Source organism: Entelurus aequoreus, linkage group LG04 (assembly GCF_033978785.1).
Source record: "Entelurus aequoreus isolate RoL-2023_Sb linkage group LG04, RoL_Eaeq_v1.1, whole genome shotgun sequence".
NCBI lineage: Eukaryota > Metazoa > Chordata > Actinopteri > Syngnathiformes > Syngnathidae > Entelurus > Entelurus aequoreus.
The window spans coordinates 53,806,053-53,825,340 of NC_084734.1; the positions used below are offsets into that span (position 1 = coordinate 53,806,053).

The 19,288-nt window shown below is 41.6% G+C and overlaps 1 protein-coding gene across 2 annotated transcripts in view; it reads left to right on the forward strand.

The window, feature by feature from the left end:
• Window positions 1-8,176: 8,176 nt before the first annotated feature.
• Window positions 8,177-19,288, forward strand: part of LOC133648839 (long-chain-fatty-acid--CoA ligase 1-like) — a 48,876-nt gene continuing 37,764 nt past the window's right edge. The window contains exon 1 of one of the 2 annotated variants that reach the window (XM_062045310.1): window positions 8,177-8,280. The gene's annotated coding sequence lies outside the window, so the exon portion shown is untranslated. The other variant, XM_062045311.1, reaches the window with a different exon arrangement.

The window sequence follows — 19,288 nt, forward strand, 5'->3', positions numbered from 1 at the left end:
TTCTAATTTGAAATCATCGTTGGATACTCCTAGCTTTCTGTAGAAGGCTTTAATGTGTTCTACACCAAAGCGACCAGAGTGGTGGGACAGCTTGTTGACAAGAGTTGTGGCTATGCTGGTGAAAAAGATGTTAAGTCTGCTAGCTACCTCCATTTTGTCTGTAATGAGGGAGTCACCCTCCTTGATGCTGATGTTGGTGAGTCTTGTTTTAAGTTTCTGGCTGCAACCAGGAAGCTGGTTGTTGAGAATTTTCCAGAGCTCACGTGGCTTATTTGTGTTTTCCTCTATTTTGTCGTTAATGTAATTTTTTTTTAAGGATTTAGTCAGGTTGGTTGACTTATTTCTTAATTTATTGCATTGCTTTTTGAGAGTTGAAAGGAGTAATTTGAGGTTGATATTATTGGGTTGTTTAACTACTTCTGCTTTACATTTTTGGTATTCAGAGTATTTCCTGTCTCTGTCTTTTATGGCAGCTAATAGGTCCGGATTCATCCATGGTTCCGAGCGGGCTTTGATCCTGACTGTTTTCACGGGAGCCATGTCATTTAGTATCTTTAGGAACGCCGTTTTGAAGCGATCCCAAGCAACATCGACCATGTTGCTCGCGAGCACAGGGGACCAGTCCCACTCATCTAATTTTAAATTGAAATTGTCATTGGAGTATTTTTTGAGGGATCTGGATTGGGCTGTTATGTGGCCATTGGCTTTAGGTTTAGCTATTTTACGGGTGCAGAAGGTTAGATAGTGGTCGCTAAGACCACAGATCATGACCCCACTATTTTTTATTTTAGGCCGGTCTGAAGTGAGAATGAGATCTATGGTTGATTGGGTGGAATCACACACCCTTGTGGGTAGCGCTATTAGCTGGGAAAGACCGTGCAGATTACAAAACTTGCTGAAGGATCTGAAGACAGGCGCATCTTTGCGTTGAATATCTGTGTTCAGATCCCCAGTTATAATTTTCTCCACGTTGTCTGTCCCTGCCAAGCATTCTTCCAAAGCCCCATAGAAATCACTCTGATTAGGGGTTCTATAAACAGTCCCTATTAGTACCGGCTTAGCGTTTTTAAATTTGATTTCCGCCCACACAGATTCCACGTCATTGTGGTTAAGATCAGTGCGAGTTATGTATTTAATATCCTGGTGAATATACATACAAACGCCCCCACCGTGTTTATTCCTATCCTTTCTGATAACGGAAAAGTTTTCTATTTCTATCTCTGAGTCAGAAATACTTTGATCAAATTTGGTTTCAGAGAAACACAAGATTTTTACCTTCGTGTTGAGGAACATTTTTCTGATTTGGTCAAGTTTGGCTCCAGAGAGGCTGTTCACATTAAGGTGGATGATGTGTAGTCCACTGGAACCAAAAAGAGCATTACAGTCCGCTGTGTTGTGGTACTGACCAGAAAAATTGTTGGTTATTATTGCTGTTGAAGTTGGCGAGCAAGGAGAGAGAGGAGAGAGAGAGAGAGGCATATTGATCGTCCTCCAGGTGAAGGGGGAAGGAGGGGGAGGGGCGGAGTTGGAGAGGGGGATAGGGGGAGGCCAGGTAGGGTTGCTGGGGGTGGGGTTGGGTTTCTTTTTGGCGGGCTTTTTTGAAGACAAAGAGAAAGAAAATAACGAAAATGTTTGTGTAAAGGCGCCTCTAAATCCTGTGTATGCCGCGTCCTCGACCGTCTGGGACCGGGGAGAGGCCGCGTGAACCCCCGCCATCTCGTGCAGTTCCCCGCAATCACCGATGTCTGGGGCGCCGTCCACCGCAGCCGCCGCGTCGTTCACCGCCACTGAGTCGCTGCCTTCTCCGATGACTGGGTCGTCCTCCACCGCCGCCGCCGAGCCTCCGACCGTGTCAATGAACGGGGTGAAGTCCTCCGCCGAGCCGCCGATCGCTGGAGCACAGGTGAGCTTGAGCTGAGATGAGCCGGTAGCCGAGTTAGCTTCGATGGCGACGCTAGCAGTAGCATTGCTAGTCTTCGCCAGTCGGGACAACATTAACCGTGTTGTTGCAGGTCCAGGGTTGAGTTCAGTGTCTCCTGATAGTAGAAGTAATAGTAGTATTATTGACTTTCTGTCTATCCTTCCAGTCAGGGGCATGTTTCTTCTGCCTCGATGTGCAGTCAAGCATGATGCTAACACGTTAGCTCCAAAGCCAAGGTGCTTCGCTGATGTATTGTCGTGGAGATAAAAGTCACTGTGTATGTCCATTTCGCGTTCTTGACTCTCATTTTCAAGAGGGTAAAGTATCCGAGGAGGTTTAAAATATAAATCCGTGATCCACAGTAGAAAAAGGAGGAAGTGTGGGATAATCCGAGCAGTTGTTTGAATTCCCGATCGGGAGCGAAAGACAGTGCGACCGCTCATCTCGGCGTCCAGCCACCTGCTGCTGTTTTGCACGCACCAATACTCCATCAGTGTTGGTGCTAGGAAGTCATAAAAATTGGGTCCCACAGTAAATTTTTGGGGTCCCACTTTTTTGTAACCGTTTTGAAAACAAATGAAAAATGTATGCATTAATCCGTTATATCTCACATTCTGTTAAATGTTGTGTTTGGATTGCGCCCTTACTCATTGCATTACGGTACCTATTGTGTTGTGTTGTATGTTCTATATGTTTACGGTACGTACACAGGATGTGACGTCATTACGCTCTCTTTATGAGACGCGCCATTTTCAGCCGCTACTTGTAATAAATATGCCATTAGGCTAAAGATTAAGAGTATTACTTTATTCTCCGATACGTGTGGACACTGTGCACTGAAACGTGACAGGTTATGGGCCCAGGAAGAGTTGGAGGAAGTTTAACGCGACGGATTAACACGGAGCTTCTGTGGACAACTTGGAGATAAAGTGAGTAAAGCTCGGAAGAAGTTTTTCGCGACGCAATACGCGAGATGGCTAACAGAATGGCAACACCAGCCCCGCAACTTCTTTTTGATGGATCAGATGAAAAATATGACCTGTGGGAAACAAGATTTTTAGGTCATCTACACATTCTAAAATTAAAAGAGGCGATCCTGAATGCGCCATCTGGCAATGAAGAAGCTCAAGCTGAACATAGGAGGAAGAATACTGACTGTTATGCTGAACTGATCAGACTCATTGATGACAAAAGCTTATCCTTAATAAGACACGAGGCTGCAGATGATGGCAGACAAGCCCTGAAAATACTGAGAGAACACTACTCCGGAAAAAGTAAGCCGAGGATCATCAATCTGTACACATCACTCACCAAGCTACACATGGGAGAAGGTGAGAATGTTACAGACTACATTATAAGAGCAGAGAACATTATCATGGCCCTAAAAGACGCTGGTGAAACCATGAGTGACGGACTAAATGTAGCCATGGTGATAAATGGGCTACCAGAATCCTTCAAGCCCCTAGCAGTCCATGTAACACAAAATGAAGATACAGTTACATTTGCAGACTTTAAAAGGAGACTAAGAGTTTATGAAGAGAGCGAGAAAATGAAGAAGACAGAATCTACAGACAATGTGATGAAGACCCATGTAAAACAGGGCAGAGGTCCACCAAGGGCACAAGCTGGCAATAGAAAAGATGAAGATGCCAACGTGACGTGCTACAGATGTGGAATAAAGGGGCACAAAGCAAGAAAGTGTTCCAGAAAAGTATGGTGTGGATACTGCAAAAGTAACACACACGAAGAGTCGCTGTGCAAGAAAAAGGGGGAACGAGATGGCGCGAGAAAGGTCGTGGAGGAACGAGACAGCGACCGAGAGGACCATTTCTTCAAGGCAAACGACGCAAGGAATGAGAGACCACCAGGCAGCGTGAAGATGAAAGGCATTATGGTCGACGGAGGAGCAACATCACATATTGTGAATGACATAGAAAAGTTTAAAAGCTTCGATGACACGTTTCAACCTGACTCTCATTCAGTGGAGCTAGCAGACGGAACCAAATGCAGTGGAATAGCACAGAGAAGAGGAACAGCGACCATCTGTCTGCAGGACAGCGCTGGACGACAGCACAGAGCACAACTGAGGGATGCTCTGTACATGCCCACATATCCACATGACATATTTTCCGTGGCGCGTGCCACAAATGGAGGAGCGACGATCACCTTCGAGAAAGGGGACAATCGCATGGTCACAAGGGACGGTAGCAGGTTTGACATACACGAAAGTGGTAATCTGTATTACTTGCCTACTGTTCAAACTGATATTGATCTATGTAAAGTGTGTCATGATGTACAAACATGGCATGAAATTTTAGGCCATTGTAATTATGAAGATGTGCAAAAATTACAAGATGTAGTGGGAGGCATGGAGATAAAAGGGAGTGCGGCTAAACCAGCACAATTATGTGAAGTGTGCACAAAAGGAAAATTTACCCAGACGAGAAACAAGGAGCCTGACAGGAGGGCTAAGAAACCCTTGGAACTAGTCCACACTGACCTAGCCGGTCCCATGCAAACGCCTAGCATTGATGGTCACAAATATGCACAAATATTTACTGATGACTATTCTGGTACCATGATGGTGTACTTTCTAAGGTCTAAAAGTGATGCAGTGCTCGCAACAGAACGGTTTTTAGCTGACGTAGCACCATACGGTGAGGTTCGGTGCATCAGATCATATAATGGTTCTGAGTATACAAGCAAAGAGTTCCAGGCACTGTTAATAAGGAATAGGATTAGACATGAAACGTCTGCACCCTATTCACCACACCAAAATGGCACGGCCGAGAGAGGGTGGAGAACCCTTTATGAGATGGGCAGATGCTTACTGCTAGAAAGTAACTTACCAAATAAGCTGTGGAACTACGCAGTACAGACGGCGGCCTATGTACGGAACAGATGCTACTCTAGGCGTACACAGAAAACACCATACGAGTTGTTCGCAGGGAAAGAACCAAACATTTCCAAAATGCAAAAATTTGGATCAGTGTGCTATGCTTACCAGCAACAAGCCAAGGGCAAGCTAGACTCTAGGTGTGAGCAGGGTGTTTTTGTGGGTTACGATAAAAACAGCCCAGCCTACCTAGTGTACTACCCAGAACAAGAGAAACTTCAGAAACATAGATTGGTAAAATTCACAACCAAAACTGCAACAGAAAAAGAAACACAAACATGTGAGTCATACATGGGGTATGGTGATGTACAACCCAGGGTTAGTGAAAGAGAAATTTGTGTTGATGATGACAAGGTTGAAAATGTACCAGATCAAGGTTTACAGGGTGTTTCTGAGACTTTACCTGAACAGACTGAACGCACACAGCCGGGTAGAGTCACTGACACTGTAAACAGAAGGAACCCATCGCGAACCAGGAGGAGGCCGGTTCACTTACAGGAGTTTGAGACTGAGGATACAATGGACAAATTTGTAACATGCGTGGACTCTTGCTACAGAGCAGTATGTGACATTCCTCAAACCTACAAGGAAGCGATAATGTCAAACAAATCAAGGCAGTGGAAAAATGCTATGGATGATGAGGTGAAGTCACTGGAGGAAAACGACACCTTTAGCCTCACCCATTTGCCACCGGGCAAACAGGCAGTGGGGGGAAAATGGGTCTATGCCCTCAAGAGTGACATTGACGGAACAGATAAATACAAAGCGAGGTTCGTAGCGAAAGGCTACAGTCAGAAAAAGGGAACTGACTACAAAGAGACATTTTCACCCACAGCAGACATGACAAGTGTGAGGGTGATCATGCAAAAGGCGGCACAAGAGGAGCTAGTGCTGCACCAGCTTGATGTAAAGACTGCTTATCTTCACGCCCCGATCGATTGCGAAATTTATATCGAACAGCCAGAAGGCTATGAGAAAGAATCAGTCACAGGTGAAAAGCTAGTGTGTAAATTGCACAAGTCTCTCTATGGTTTGAAACAGTCCGGTAGAAATTGGAATGCAATGTTGCACACATGTCTAACTGAGAATGGTTTTGTACAAAATTCTGCTGATCATTGTGTGTACTCACGAGAGGAGCATTATGAGAAAGTGATTTTACTTGTATGGGTAGACGATCTCATCATAGCATCTAAAAACAATGGTGTACTCAACAGTGTGAAAATGATGCTCACTGAAAGATTCAAAATGAAGGATCTAGGAAAATTGAAACATTTTCTGGGAATAGATTTTGACCAAACAAATGGTAAAGTCACAATGTCTCAAGAGAGATATGTTCACAAAATCTTAGAGAGATTTGAAATGCAAAATTGCAAGTCCAGAGAGACTCCATGTGAACCAAAACTAGAGTACACAGGTGATGCAGACAAAATGACAGATCAAAGAAGGTTCAGGGAGGCTGTTGGAAGCCTAATTTACTTGTCCACATGCACACGTCCAGACATAAGTTTTGTGGTCAGTAAATTATCCCAATACTTTGCTGAGCCAACAGTCGAACACTGGAACACAGTAAAACATGTGTTTAGATACCTCAAAGGTACAGCAGAAAACAAGTTATGTTTCAAAGGAAATAAAACTGAAAAACTGGGATTGAGAGTGTACAGTGACGCTGACTGGGCGTCAGATGTGTGACAGGAGAAGCACATCAGGTTATTGTGCTAGTCTAAGCGAAGGTAGCTCTCTAATCTCATGGAAAACAAGAAAACAAGCTACTGTTGCTTTATCTACATGTGAGGCAGAGTACATGTCTTTGGCATCAGCCATTCAAGAATGTATCTACCTAGGACAGCTACTCAGAGGCATTGACAAATACCCTTATACACAAACAAAGGTATTTGAAGATAATCAAGGCACTATTGCACTAGCCAAAAACCCAGTGAACAGGCAACGGTGTAAACACATAGATATCAAATACCATTTCATAAGGGAAACTATAAAAAGTGGCAGAGTGATTTTGGAGTACTGTCCTACTGAAAATATGATTGCCGATGTTCTGACAAAGCCAGCCACCAAGATGAAGCTAAAAAGGTTCAAACAGGACATGTTTGGCACTTAGAAGTGCAGTGTGTTTTTCTGTTTATTGGGGAAGCGACAACATGTGATCCCTATTTTCTTTTCTTGCATTGTAATTTTTTCTCAAGGTAACCAATTGAGTTAATGGCGAGTGGGGGTGTTAAATGTTGTGTTTGGATTGCGCCCTTACTCATTGCATTACGGTACCTATTGTGTTGTGTTGTATGTTCTATATGTTTACGGTACGTACACAGGATGTGACGTCATTACGCTCTCTTTATGAGACGCGCCATTTTCAGCCGCGACTTGTAATAAATATGCCATTAGGCTAAAGATTAAGAGTATTACTTTATTCTCCGATACGTGTGGACACTGTGCACTGAAACGTGACACATTCTATATTGTGTTTTGGAAAAAGGTTGTCATTAACGTTACTTAGTTCTTTAAAAATAATAATATAAAAGAAATTGTTTATGCATATGTAAATGTATTCCGTTATAAACATTCATTCACTTTCTTATTTTCTTCATGGATCTAAACTTTACCGCTGCCGATAGTTTTTTCTATATTTTTTTGGTGATATTTTCAGAATGTGTTTGTTCTATTTTTGGCCAAAGTAAGACAAAGAAAACAATCTGAAGTTGTCTTTATGCCATGATTTTAATGTGCGTGTGCACAGATTTTCCTCCATACAGCTCCTGAGCTAAAATGAGTTTGACACCCCTGCTTACTATATTTCCTTATAATGCAAACGTTATCTTGGAAGCTGTCCCAGATACTGTAAGTGTACCTATGACGCAATTAGATTAGATACTATTTGACCTTTCACCACTTCTTGTGACATGGAGCAAATGGGCTTCTTGCCATCACCTTTGGATTTGTACGCTTTAAAGATTGATAAAAAATATATATATATAAGAATACAGAGACACGTGTCTTGTAAGTATAGCTAACCATAGGCACACATTTGGTAATCTATTTAAAACCTACTTCAATTCACTTATTGTACTGAATATATTTGCCAAGGCTGGACTCAACCACATACAAACAATAACTGATCATGAGGAGCATGTTTTATGATATTTTTGTATTTATTTGTTTCAGTGATGTCAATTTTGTAGGTGATAAAATTACACTGGTTCAAAAAATAGATGTATTTACAGTCAAAGTGCTGAAACAATACAATAAAATGGTTAATAATTACTTGGAAGTAAGTGTTTCTGTGTCCAGTGGAGTGAAACTAATGTCGCCGCACGAAAGTACAGTACAGGACTGTCAATGTAGCGAAGACGTGTTTTACTTTGAAAGCTTGGACCGGAAGTTGAATTTTCTGACACGCCCACTCAACGTCTCGTGGCCAACAAGAAGAAGCCGGGTCAAGCGCTACTAACAGGTGGGCACTTCCTTAAAACTTTTATTTGACCACAATTCAAGCCAAACTAGTGAAAACGAACACTTTTGATGTACTATATTGACCAATTAAACGTAGTTGATGGAGAACGTAGCTTTAGGAACATAAGTAACGAGTCTGTATTGACATCCTTCACGTCGGAAGGTCAGCACAACTGCGCCGTTTTCATTGTTGTACGTCACTCTAAACTGCTCTTCATTTACTCTTTTGCTGAGTTTTCATGTATTTTTTTCACTGAACCCACAATATTATGATGTGCATAACGCTTCATTTTAAAGTGTCTCTGTTTTTTACCATAAGATACTGTAAGTTCGATTTAAAGAGTGTCCTCAGTTTTAAGACAACATATAAATCATTATTATTATTAAATATTGTTTCCATTGGTCCATTACAATTCACTAAATTGTTCTGAGAAATTGATTCTGAATGAATTGGTAAAAAATATACTGTGCCAGTTCATATAATAAGTACTACTGTAAGTACTAATTCACATAGACTGTAGTTTAGTGACTTCAGTTGTTGATTGGTTGATAGGTTTGTAGTTAAATGCAACTTGTTTGTGATTGGTTGATAGAACGAGATTTCTCTACAGAATCTCCTCTCTGGTCAACAAAAGCACCTTGAGGATTCTGGCGGGAACTCTCGTTCAACCCTTTTTCCATTACGCATGCACCTCCTGGTACCCTAGCACCTCCAAAACCCTCAAATCTAAACTCCAAACATCTCAGAACAAGCTAGTCAGGTTACTGCTAGACCTCCACCCCAGATCCCACCTCACTCCTACCCACTTCTCCAAAGTGGGCTGGCTCAAGGTGGAGGACAGAGTTAAACAACTTGCACTGAGCCTAGTCTATAAAATCCGCTACACCTCCCTGATACCGAAGTACATGCCAAACTACTTCCTTAACGTAAATGACCGCCATAACCACAACACCAGGGGGAGCTCCACTAACCACGTTAAACCCAGATTCCGAACTAACAAAGGTCTTAACTCATTCTCTTTCTATGCCACATCAATGTGGAATGCGCTCCCAACAGGTATAAAAGAAAGGGCATCTCTATCCTCCTTCAAAACCGCAATAAAAGTTCACCTCCAGGCAGCTACAACCCTAAACTAACACCCTCCCCGGATTGCTAATAATCAAATGTAAACAATCAAATGCATATACTTTTTCTTATGCCTTCTGATCTCTCTCTCTCTCTCTCTCTATGTCCACTACTTGATGTCCATATCCTACCCCCGCCCCCCACACCCCAGATTGTAAATAATGTAAATAATTAATTGTGATTATCTTGTGTGATGACTGTATTATGATGATAGTATATATGATAGTATATATCTGTATCATGAATCAATTTAAGTGGACCCCGACTTAAACAAGTTGAAAAACTTATTCGGGTGTTACCATTTAGTGGTCAATTGTACGGAATATGTACTTCACTGTGCAACCTACTAATAAAAGTCTCAATCAAATTCAAAATCAATCAAAGTTCGGTTTGTACAAGTTACCTTCTAGCCCTGTGATATGTTGTTATTGGTTAAATACTGTACACATTAATATCATGATGTGTATTTCTGGTCTTGTCAACCTCGTCCGGGCCGAAAGGTGACACGGCAGCGTGGCTTAATCAAAAGAGACGTCTGAGAGGCTTTACTGAACCAAAAGTTGCTTTATTACAAGCGAGCGTCATTAAGACAGGTCTCCAGTACCCGGAGGAATCTTAGTCAAAAATGGCAGATTCCTACCTGGAGAAGCCAAACCATAATTTTATATATTCCTTCTTTGTCTGTCTGGGTGTGCGCTAAGTCTATAAACAGCACCACCTGACCATAAAAGGAGATGTTCGTGTGTAAGTGTCTGGAAAACAACTGCTTTAAGTCATAACTTAAAGGTTGGTGTTTGAACTAGATAGGTAGTCTCCTCTCAAGGATATGGCTATCACTTTTGCATTCCGAAGTCCCAATTAGGACCTCCTTCCTATGAGAAGTGATCCAATTCACCTGTGAATATCAAACTAACTTATCTTACCATGTGCTCAACCTGAAATACCACTGTGTACTCAAACTTGAGGGTTTGCTTTCTCCAAGATGAATAGGATCATTCACCATACGTAGAACATAATATGAGTTAAAATAATACACTTTAATCACTAGCAATCTGATGCTAGTCAACATAATTTGTTTAAATGGACAATCTACTTTGTCATTGGAGATACTGGCGGTAAGTGGAAACAAGTACAAATCCTAAAAGTGGTGTAATTTTAAACCGTCCTGTGTAAATCGTGCTTATTGCCCAAGTGTGTTACATCAGGGGTTGAACTGTTAATCTTATTGTGCTTTTTTAGGGCTGCGTACTATACACACTATATGATATAAATTATTTATATTTGTGTGATGATAGAGCTTTAAATAATGTACCGTCATGTTGGTGACACAATCTAGCTGTGTTCCAAATATTTGACTGCAGACAAGCAAACCACCGCGTCCTCAACACAATGTGGCGTCCTCAGTAGCGGCTAACGTCCCTCTGTTACTAAGTCATTAATTCTCGCCTCCATGGCAGCAAATAAACTTACGTTTCTTACAAGTATCATTTTTACTGGAGGACAATGACTGGCTAACATGGTACACTACACACAATAAGCCATGCTGACCGCTAGAGATCTTGGATGTACACAGGTGGGCGGATCAATACAAATATCGACAGTAACAATACCAAGTATAGCAATGCTATTTATTCTTAGATATAAATCTATATGTTAAATCTAAACCTAAATCTTGACTAAACCTAAATCCAAACATAAATGTTAAATCTAAACTTAAAAGCTACGTAACGTCAACACCCGGGACCGTCTCCGTGCTGTGCCGTACGTCAGTATTTTAACATCCCAAGTAATGGCGGCTCAGACAGATTCTCAGTTTGTTGTTCTTTATTTCACAAAATGCTAAATTCCACCGTATCAATCTCCGTCTGTCGCTCTCTTTTCCGGGCCAATTCAAACGACCTTTCACCGTCATAACAGACGTCACTTTCCATCCTTGCCCCGGAAGTCCCGCCTCCCAGTCAAGCCATTGACTCTGACGTGTGTGACGACCCTGACTTGACTTGACTCTGGAAAATAAATGTATTTGACATGTGACATGTTTGCCTTTCTACCTTATAAAACATCTTTGGGGATAAATGTTGTTTTGAAAATTGGAAAATACTGGAAACATGTCACTTTTATAGAATGATTTTTGTTTATATTTAAAGATGAATGGGCCTATGAGTGTCCTCATTCATTAGGTTATTGTTATGCACATGGCATTTAACTGATCATTTGTCTTAGAAGACGTTTCGCCTCTCATCTGAGTAGTTTTCATCAGTTCATGCTTATAGACCTAACTTGGACAGATCTAATTTGAGCACTTAGAGCCTAACTATTTATCCTCTAACATGAGGAGCGTATGCACAGGAAGGAATTATTTTTTTATTTTGTGGTGTAAAAAAGAATACCATCACCAATCATTAACCATAGAATTGAATTAGAATAGAATAGAACATAAAGTACTTTATTGATCCCTGGGGGAAATTCAGCACCACAGTTCGCTCACAATAGACAAGAATGATAATAAATAATATAATATATATAAAATATTATATATAAAATATATAAATAATATAAATATATTCTACATATACTACATATACTCTACATTTAAGTGCAGTCAAGAAGGAACATATGCATTATACAGTCTGATGGCTGTCGGTATGAAGGACCTCCTGTGTCGTTCTGTGTTGCATTTTGGGAGTCTGAGCCTTCCATTGAACATGCTCATTCTCCCCGCAAGGTCCGAGTGTAGTGGGTGGGAGGTGTTGTCCATAATGGCTAGGAGTTTTGCTAGACTTCTCCTCTCTGACACCACCGCCAGAGAGTCTAGCTCCACTCCCACCACGTTACTGGCCTTCTCTACCAACTTATTCATACACAGTATCAAATCTCCCCCTTCCTGGCGAGATTGAGGGAGATTTGATACTGTGTATGAATAATTCAATTCTATGGTTAATGTTTGGTGATGGCGAGATTGGGGGAGATTTGATACTGTGTATGAATAATTCAATTCTATGGTTAATGTTTGGTGATGGACACATTATTTTTTACACCACAAAATAACAAAATCATTCCTTCTTGTGCATACAGGACTGTCTCACAAAATTAGAATATTGTGATAAAGTTCTTTATTTTCTGTAATGCAATTAAAAAAATAAAAAAATGTCATACATTCTGGATTCATTACACATCAACTGAAATATTGCAAGCCTTTTATTATTTTAATATTGCTGATTATGGCATACAGCTTAAGAAAACTCAAAAATCCTATCTCAAAAAATTTGAATATTTCCTCAGACCAAGTAAAAAAAAAATATTTATAACAGCAAAACAAAATCAAACATTTGAAAATGTCAATTAATGCACTCAGTACTTGGTTGGGAATTATTTTGCATGGATTACTGCATCAATGCGGCGTGGCATGGAGGCAATCAGCCTGTGGCATTGCTGAGGTGTTATGGATGCCCAGGATGCTTAAATTGCGGCCTTTAGCTCATTTGCATTATTGGGTCTGGTGTCTTTCAGCTTCTTCTTCACAATACCCCACAAATTCTCTATGGGGTTCAGGTCAGGGGAGTTGGCAGACCAATCGAGGACAGTAATGCCATGGTCAGTACACCAGTTACTGCTGGTTTTGGCACTGTGGGCAAGGACTGTGTGTTTGATTAAAAAACATTAATTCAAACATGGACTCTGACATTTGGAAGACGGCATGATCATTCGGAAAATATGCAACACTGCAATTTCAAATCTACCATTCTTAAGTAAAATAATTGAGAAAGTTGCTGCCACAACAACTTCCAGTGAGGATTTCGACCTCTTCATAGCACAGAGACGGCCCTTCTTAAAGTTATAAATTACATTCGTCTAAACACAGACTCTGGCAAAACTTCAGTATTAATGCTATTGGAGCTCAGTGCTGCATTTGACACTGTCGACTGTCATTCAATACTTTTGGATAGGTTGGAAAACTGGGTGGGAATCTCAGGCACAGTTTTAAGCTGGTTCAAGTCATATCTACAAGATAGGAACTATTTTGTTTCCATTGGTGACTTTGTATCAGAACCAACCAACGTGTGGATTCCCCCAAGGTTCAATCAATCTTGGGGCCGACTTTATTTAACATCTATATGCTCCCACTAGGACAAATCATGCAAAATAATAACATTGACCATCATTGCTATGCCGATGACACCCAAACCTATGTAGCGCTATCACCAAATGACTATCGCCCCATAGATCTTCTGTGCCAGTGCATTGAGTATTGTAATATTTTTTTTTTTTTTTGGCCATAAAGAAATACAATTATGTGTGCTTACGGACTGTTTCCCTGCAGACGGTATTGATCTATATTGATATATAATGTAGGAACCAGAAATATTAATAACAGAAAGAAACAACCCTTTTGTGCGAATGAGTGTAAATGGGGGAGGGAGGTTTTTTGGGTTGGTGCACTAATTGTAAGTGTATCTTGTGTTTTTTATGTTGATTTAATTAAAAAAAAAAGTATATATATTTTTATTTAATTTTTTTAAAAATTTCTTGTGCGGCCCGGTACCAATCGACGTACCGGTACCGGGCTGTGGCCCGGTGGTTGGGGACCACTGCTGTAGATCACTAAGATCTTCTGAGACCAATCTGTTAGCGGTTCCCAGAGTAAACTCAAATCAAGGGAGAGCATCATTCAGTCACTATGCAACAAATAGCTGGAATAAACTTCCTGAAGATGTCAGACTTTCCCCAAATCTGACTACTTTTAAAACTAGACTGAAAACTTTTATGTTCACCTTAGCTTTCAGCTAAATCTTTTAATCTTTTAACTTTTAACGTCCACACTGTTTTTATTTTTTATTGTCTGCATTTTAATTTTAATTTTAATTTTTTTTTTGGTTGGCCATGTTGAAGTATCTTTGAGTAAGATACCGAACCACTAGTTGCTTCTGATGCTGCGTCATCAGTAGGTAAATGTGTCAAAGAGCTTTGAGTACCTTGAAGGTAGAAAAGTGCTACACAAGTATAATCCATTTACCATGATAACAACTTGAAAACAGACCTCCAAGATAAGTGTCTCCCTTCCCACGATGACTGTGACTGCATTTTTTGCATTTTGAGCAATTTAGACTAAGATTTGTGAATTAATTTTGACTACCAGGGTTTCCATAGCTATTGTCGCCAGAAAAAATGTTATGATAATATATTATAGAAATGCAAGTACCTGTAACTTTTATTTGTCTTTAGCATTTTTACCATTGGTAATTACAATGTCAAGAATTTTTTAAAATCCTAAATAGGGAGGTTTCAATCAAGGCTATATGCTGCTGATTTCGATACGATCATCTATGCGTGAGATTGGATGATACTAATACTGATACCGGTCACATGTGTTGGCTGTAAATGTTAAAACATATTGATGGTGATTGCTACTGACAGTTTAACAATATAAACACAATATTTATACCAGTTCCGTAATTAAAATATTAGTTATTAGTTCCTAGTATGATCAAATTCTATACTGGTGCTACTTTTGGTATCAACATGATTCCAGAGCGCTGCCACTGTGCTGCTCACTGCTCCCCTCACCTCCCAGGGGGTGGAGCAAGGGGATGGCTCAAATGCAGAGGGTTATTTCACCACACCTAGTGTGTGTGTGACTATCAGTGGTACTTTAACTTTTAACTTTAACACTACCGATTTATAAATCAATCCGCCCTCTCCTTACATATAAGGCCTGTCTGCTAAACAGCAAAAGAAAACAGGACAACAGTTGTTGTTATAGTATCTTCTCTCTAACTCAGTTAATAGCTGCTTACTTTCTGCTGTAACATCCTTCCATCTACACTTTTTAAACTTTACTAAGCACTTATTTCTTGTGTTGTTGAGGCTATCTTAGTGGCTAGCTTAGCGATTAGCATGCCTGTTCTTGGCTTGCTCTTACTCAGTGTGTAACCTGTTTAGCCTCGTCCTCCAGTGATAATATTATTTTTAAGAAATTTACAACAATGGAGGTGACGATTATTCAATTAGAGCAGCGGCTCCACACTGTGTATGGATATACAGTTATCTGGAGGTCTACAACATATTTGTGTGTGGCTGAGTCAAGGACATTGGTATCAAGACTCTCCCAGATAAATATGTATCGTTTTTGCTCAGGTTAGATTGCATTTCATGATTTAACTTTGTGTCTACTGCCATGTTTGTTGCTTTTGCACGCGCCGTTTACGAGTAGCGTGTTTTTCCCATATTTATCAAAATATAACTATAAATGTCAACATTGTGTACACGTACAAGTGAACACGGACGCCGAGATGGACGGTCGCATCCTCTTTCGCTCAGGCTTGGGAACAAATTCAACTATCTGGATGATCCCACACGTCCTCATTTTTCTATTGTGGATCACGGATTTATATTTTAAACCTCCTCGGATAATTTACCCTCTTGAAAATGAGAGTCGGTAACGCGAAATGAACATTCACAGTGACTTTTATCTCATGGACAATACATCAGCGAAGCACTTTAGCTTCGGAGCTAACGTTATAGCATCGTGCTTGACTGCACATCGAAACAAAAGATACATGCCCCTGACTGGAAGGATAGACAGAAGATCAACGATACTACTTCTACTTCTACTATCAGGAGACACTGAACTCAACCCTGGACCTGTAACCACACGGTTAATGTTGTCCCGCCTGGCGAAGACTAGCAATGCTACTGCTAGCGACGCCATTGAAGCTAACTTAGCTGCGGGACCTCCTATCGGCGCATCTCAACTCAAGCTCACCTGTGCTCCAGCGATCGGCGGCTCAACGGAGGACTTCGCCCCGTTCCCTCTACACGGTCGGCGGCTCGGCGGAGGACGACCCAGACATCGTAAAGGCAGCGACCCGGCGACGAACGGCGCGGCGGCGGCGGGGGAGGACGACCCAGACATCGGTGAAGGCAGCGGCGCAGTGAGCGGCGCGGCGGCGAACTGCACAGAGATGAACACTGCGGCGGCGGTCAACGAGGTGACTGTCGACATCGACACCCCGGTCTGCAGTGGAGACGGTGTGGCGGGGGTCCACACGGCCTCTCCCCGGTCCCTGACGGTCGACGACGCGGCATCTGGACCCACGGCATACACAGGATTTAGAGGCGCCTTCATACATCCATTTTCTTTATTTTCTTTGTCTTCAAACGGACAAAACCCCGCCAAAACTAAATCCACCCCCACCCCAACCCCCGCCCACCCTACCTGCCCCGTCCCTCTCCAACTCCGCCCCTCCCCCTACACCTGGATGAAGATCAATATGCTTCTCTCTCTCTCTCTCTCCCTTCTTTCCCTCCTGCTCTCCAAATTCAATAACAACCAACAACTTTTCTGGACAGTACCACTACACAGCGGACTCTGATGCTCTTTCTGGTTCCAGTGGACTACACATCATCCACCTTAATGTGAACAGCCTCTCTGGAACCAAACTCGAACAAATCAGAGAAATGTTCCTCAACAAGAAGGTAAAAATCCTGTGTTTCTCTGAAACCAAATTTGATCAAAGTATTTCTGACTCAGAGATAGAAATAGAAAACTTTTCGGTTATCAGAAAGGACAGGAATAAACACGGTGGTATGTATATTCACCAAGATATTAAATACATAACCTCGCATTGATCTTAACCACAATGACCTGGAATCTGTGTGGGCGGAAATCAAATTTAAAAACGCTAAGCCGGTACTAATAGGGACTGTTTACAGACCCCCTAACCAGAGTGATTTCTATGGGGCTCTGGAGGAGTGCTTGGCTGGGGCAGACAACATGGAGAAAATTATAACTGGGGATCTGAACACAGATATTCAACGCAGAGATGCGCCTGTCTTCAGATCCTACAGCAAGTTTTGTAATCTGCACGGTCTTTCCCAGCTAATAGCGCTACCCACAAGGGTGTGTGATTCCACCCAATCAACCATAGATCTCATTCTCACTTCAGACCGGCCTAAAATAAAAAATAGTGGGGTCAAGATCTGTGGTCTTAGTGACCACTATCTAACTTTCTGCACCCGCAAAATAGCTAAACCCAAAGCCAATGGCCACATAACAGCTCAATCCAGATCCCTAAAAAAATACTGCAGTGATAATTTCAATTTAAAATTAGATGAGTGGGACTGGTCCCCTGTGCTTGCGAGCAACCTGGTCGATGTTGCTTGGGATCGCTTCAAAACAGCGTTCCTAAAGATACTAAATGACATGGCTCCTGTGAAAACAGTCGGGATCAAAGCCCGCTCGGAACCATGGATGAATCCAGACCTATTAGCTGCCATAAAAGACCGAGACAGAAAATACCCAGAATACCAAAAGTGTAAAACAGAAGTAGATAAACAACCCAATAATATCAACCTCAAATCACTCCTTTCAACTCTCAAAAAACAATGCAATAAATTAAGAAATAAGTCAACCAACCTGACTAAATCCTTAAAAAAAAATTAGATTAACGACAAAATAGAAGAAAACACAAATAAGCCACGTGAGCTCTGGAAAATTCTCAACAACCAGCTTCCTGGTTGCAGCCAGAAACTTAAAACCAGACTCACCAACATCAGCATCAAGGAGGGTGACTCCCTCATTACAGACAAAATGGAGGTAGCAAGCAGACTTAACACCTTTTTCACCAGCATAGCCGCAACTCTTGTCAACAAGCTGTCCCACCACTCTGGTCGCTTTGGTGTAGAACACATTAAAGCCTTCTACAGAAAGCTAGGAGTATCCAACAATGATTTCAAATTGGAAATGGTCACAGGTGATGAGGTGTTTAACAAATTGAGCGCGCTCCACCCAAAAAAGGCCACCGGCCTTGATAATATTCCCTCCAGATTCCTCAGGGACTCTGCCTCCATCATTGCCCCGATTATCACGCACATAATAAACCTATCAATTACACAAGGCCAAGTACCAAAAGATTTTAAGATAGTAAGAGTAACTCCCCTCTTTAAAAAAGGAAGCAAATTGGAACCTGGCAACTACCGACCTGTTTCTATTCTCAGTTCCATTTCGAAAGTAATGGAGAAAATAGTTTATGAACAGGTCGATAGTTACCTTGCCACTAATAAACTCATGTACAAATTCCAATCGGGCTTCAGAACTAACCACTCCACTGACACATGCCTTCTCTATCTGACCGACCACATCAAACATGAGGTGGACGCAGGCAAATACTGCGGCATGGTCATGCTGGACCTTCAGAAGGCCTTTGACACCGTTAACCACGCTATACTGTTGGATAAGCTCAGAGCAATCGGATTTAACAAAACCTCATGGAGCTGGATGCAATCTTACTTGGAGGGGAGGAAGCAGGTGGTAGAGGTGAATGGCACCGTGTCCCCCCCCTCAGTGAGCTGTGGAGTCCCTCAAGGCAGTATATTGGGGCCTTTCATCATCATCATCATCATCATCAGCCATTGTCAGTCCACTGCTGGACGAAAGCCTCAGCATGTTTCTGCCATAGTGAACGATCTCTAGCTGCTCCCTGCCACTGCACTGTTCCCCAATATTTGTCTATCTCATCTCGCCATCTCACTCTTGGTCTTCCTCTATTTCTGCTCCCATCCATGGGTCTCCATGATGTCATTAGGGAAGTCCATCTATTATCTGTTCTACTGATATGTCCAGCCCACTTCCACTTACTGAATTTGATAGTTCTCATAATGTCTTGGACTTGCGTTTGTTTTCTCACCCATTCATTTGTTTTTCTGTCTTTATATGTGATTCCGAGCATATTTCTTTCCATGTTGTGTTGTGCTGCTGCTATTTTCTTTTCCATTTTATTTGACAATGCCCAGGTTTCAGCTCCATATGTCATGGTTGGTAACACGCATTGATTAAAGACCTTTCTTTTTAGGCTTAACGGTATTTCTCCTCTCATGATGTTGC